A 4,271-nucleotide genomic window follows, 5' to 3' on the forward strand; every position below is an offset into this window, starting at 1 on the left:
CCAGTGCATTCCAGGCCCTTGACTCTGTGACAGGGTGACCAGAGCTGCTGTGCGGGAGCCCCCAGGAGCTCCTGGGGCCCAGACCCCAGTGCAGGGCTCTTCCACTTTTCCCTTTTGCTCATGGCTTTCCTGAGCACTGTGACGGAAGCCAGGAGTTCATCCAGGTGCAGGTGGGAGCCCCGGGGAGCTGTGCACACGGGCTGGACCGTGGAGGCCGGGGGATGGCAGGAAGGGCTGGGCTTCAGGTAACAGAGCAGGTGGAGTCTGTCCTACCCCAGGGCCCTTGTTTGGGCAAGCACCCTGGAGCTCCTGTCCCCAGCTGGGGCCGGGCATTCGGGGGTCCTGTGTCCAACGCTGACACTCAGGCTTCCCTCCGCCTCGGCAGCTGACCCGACTTGGGCTTCTCAGTGCAGTGACAGCTCGGGTGGGCTGTAGACCTTGACTGGGCCCAACCTGCCTCTCCGTCCCTTCTCCCTTCCTGCTCACCACCCCACAGCCAGGCATGAAGGGGCTCCCAGTGTGACGCAGCCTGTGCCCCCCACCCACATGTCCAGCTGAGCCATGGCTAGCCAGGCTTCCAGCTCCGGCACTGCCAACACCCTCTGTGCTTCAGCAGGCCACCCCGCACCATGGAATGGATCAGGTCCCCACACCAGTGCCTGCCCTGGTCAGGCAGGTCTGCCATTGTGGGGCGCCGCTGGACTGGGTGCAAAGCCATCTGAAGAGCCTTTCAGATGTTTGCCGCTGCCCCAGGGACGGGCCTGCACAGGAAAAGCTTCCCCACACTTGTCATGGTCCCCTCTGCCCCTGCCTGCCCTGGGCTCCCTGGCAGCTTGGAGCCCCTGAGGAAGGGGCAGCCCAAGACTTGTTTCTATTGTTATGGGCCGAGTTGTGTGCCCTCCAAAAGATATGTTGGACCCCAGCAACCAGTACCTCAGAATGTGACCTTGTTAGGGTCTTTCCAGAGGTAATCAGAATAAAATGGGATCATTAGGGTGGCCCTAATCCAATATGAGTGGTGTCCTTATAAAAAGGAGGAAACGTGGACACAGGGACAGACAGGCATCCAGGCAGATGCCTGTGAAGACTGGAGCTGGGCTGCCTCATGCCAAGGAACCCCAGAAGCTGGGAGAGAGGCCGGGGCACGTCCTCCCCTGGAGCCCTCAGAGGGAGCAGGGCCCTGTGACACCCTGCCCTCAGACGTCCAGCCTCCAGAACTGTGAGAATAAATTTTTGTTGTTTAAGCCCCTCACTTGTTGTACTTTGTTATGGCAGCCCAAGCAAGATTAAAAAATTGTGACCTTGCTTTACACACAAGGAAACTGAGGCTTGGGGAGACACAGTAACAGTCCCTCAGTCCCCAGGTGGGTGGGGAGGCAGAGCCACGAGGCCAGGAGGGAAGAGGATGAGGGCGAGGTGGTCCTCGGGGTCCTGCCACACCCAGCTCACCCTGCTGCCTGGCACCCCTGCCTTCGCCTCACTTGCCCTGGCTCTTGCCACTGCTCCTGCTCCAGGGCCTTTGCTCTCACTGTCTGCCTGAAGGGCTCCTTCCCCAGACACCCAAACTGCACTCCCCCTCATGTCCCGCAGGTCTTTGCTGAAGTCCCGGGCAGTCGACCTGTCTAAGGCAGTCTTCTCTCCCTTGGTCCCTGCTCTGCTTTGCTCTGTAACAGAAAGCGCTGTTTGATGTGCTGTGCATTTTGATTGACTGTTTCTTGTATGTCTCCCTGTCAGAACAAGAGCTCCAGGAAGTCGGGACCTTTCCTCTCTTGTCTACCCCTGTATCCTGATGCCCAGGCCAGGTAGATGTTAGAGCTGAGGATGACAGTGCTGGCCCTTCCCAGGCCCCATTGGCTCAGGCCAGTGTCTGGAAGTGAGGTCGGTGCTGTAGGTGGGTTCGGGACCCTGGGAAGCCGTCTCCTAGAATTGCTTTTGACGTGCCCAGAAAGGCCTCTGTGCCTGTCACCAGATGCATCTGATCCCCGAGTCCCCAACATGGGTCTCTTCTGGGCAGAGGAGACTCTGCCCATTCCCAGATGAGCTGCTTCTGTTCTCCGGCTCCAGGATGGCCAAGCGGAGGTATGCAGGCACAGAGGCTGGAGGCGTGGAGCTGAGCGAGGCAGAGGCATGTCTACGAGCACACATGGCCAGCCCAGGGACACAGGGGACCTTGGGTCTAATCCCACTGGGCCTGGCTCCTGGCCTTCTGCCCACAGACTCCCCCCACCCCGGGTCCATCATTCCCATCTTTTGGTCTCATCTGCCAGCAGATGGCATCATCCAGGCTCTCCAGAGGGAAAAGTTTCCTCCCCCAGCTTGGGCCGGAGTTCCAACTTCCAGGTGTGGATCTTTGTGACTCCAAGGCTGGGGCCAGGTGGGGATGGTGGGGAGGTCCCGTGGTAAGGTCCTTGTCCATCACCCGGTTGGTGCCAGGCCGAATGGAAGTTGGCTGTAGTGTGCAGGGCTGAGGTCTCAGGTCTGACTGGGGTAGGCGGGGCCCCCACCTCACCAAGCAACAAAGCATGGCGAGGTGGCTAGTTGGAGGGTGGTGTGCTGAGGGTTCCCATGGGCTCTGACTGCACTGGACAAGGTCAGCAGCTGGCTGAGTCCAGGAGCCAGACCCTTACAGGGCTCGGTTGTCCACTGGGGTTCCTGGTGCTGTCCCCTGGCGCAGCCTGACAAGCAGAGGGGCAGGCAGGGAGGGAAGGGCCTGGGTAGGCCTCCAGCTTAGTCACCTGCAGCACCCCTGCCCCGCTTTCTTTTAGGAAGTGATTTCAACTTGCTACAAACTTGAAAAAATAGAACAAAGAATCCAATATCCTTTGCCCAATTCCTCCCGACTGTAACACTTTACCTAACCACAGTAACCTTGTATTACAACCATGAAATTAGCATTGACCTTTTCTGAATTTTACCAACTGTCCTGGTAATAACCCTTGTCTGAGTTCAGACCCCTCATCCCACTTAGTTGTCTCTCCTTCAGTCCAAGACAGCTCCTCTGTCTTTGACTTGAACAATTCTGATACTTTCTGAAAAGCACTGGCCCATTTTTTGGGTAGAAGGGCCCTCCTATGGGTTTGCTGGATCGTTCTTCACGATTACATTCAGGTTTTGCCTTTGGGGCTTTAATGTGGATACATGTCCCTCTCAGGAAGCCCTCCATACGACACTTTACTGGTGCTTTTTTTCATTTTTATCGAGGCATCATTAACACACAAAGCAACACACGTCTTTCAAGTGCATCCTCTGATGTTGGTCGTGTGCACCTTTGGTCACCTGGTGAAGGGGTCTCCCAGGTTATTTCTTTTTTTTTTTTTTTTTTTTTTTTTTTTTCTTTTTGCGGTATGTGGGCCTCTCACTGTTGTGGCCTCTCCCGTTGCGGAGCACAGGCTCCGGATGCGCAGGCCCAGCGGCCATGGCTCACGGGCCCAGCCGCTCCGCGGCATATGGGATCCTCCCAGACCGGGGCACGAACCCGTATCCCCTGCATCGGCAGGCGGACTCTTAACCACTGCGCCACCAGGGAGGCCCTCCCAGGTTATTTCTTGAAAAATCACTGTATTCACTTTACAGTAGTGAGAGTCTGGGGCGGGTGGGAACTCTGCAACTCTGCCAAACTGACAACCCCCGTCTGTTTCTCATTTTTTGCCCTCTGTCTAGCACCCTTGGCTTTTGTCTGCAGCAGCCACCGTGCCGGCTGCCGACGGGAGAGCGTGTTCCCGGCGTTCCTGGGAATTCCCGCCTCAGCAAGAGCGGTCCCTGCTCCACGGCTCAGCACCTTTGTCAAGGCTCCTCGCGCAGGATCAGCAAATGGAAAAGTGCCAGACACTTGCGCACACTTGTTTTTTGCCCCCTAGTGGTTACGTTTAATGCTTTTAAATGGAAAACGGGTGATGTCTCTATGTGTACGGTCTCGTCCTCACCGTCCACACCGGAGAGGCACCCTCTACTCCTGGTTCCCGGCGTCCTCCGCGCTCCCCCGTTCCCAGCGTCACCCGCGCTCCCCGTTCCCGGCGCCCATCGCGGCCGCCGTCCTCCGCGCCACGAGCCCCGCCCCAGCGGCGACCGTTAGCGCGGCCGCGGCCTCAGCGCCTGGTCCCGCCCACGTGGCCGCACCATTGGGCCGCGCGCCGTGGCCGGGAGCGCCGTGCGCCGCCGATTGGCTGCCTCTGCAGCCCGCTCTGCGGTTCCCCCAATGCGGGGCGGCCGCGCGCAGGATTGGCCGCGCGCGCTAAGGTCCGCCCTCCGCTCGCCCCGCGCGGCAGGCGGGT

This window comes from Mesoplodon densirostris, chromosome 15 (genome assembly GCF_025265405.1).
Source record: "Mesoplodon densirostris isolate mMesDen1 chromosome 15, mMesDen1 primary haplotype, whole genome shotgun sequence".
NCBI lineage: Eukaryota > Metazoa > Chordata > Mammalia > Artiodactyla > Ziphiidae > Mesoplodon > Mesoplodon densirostris.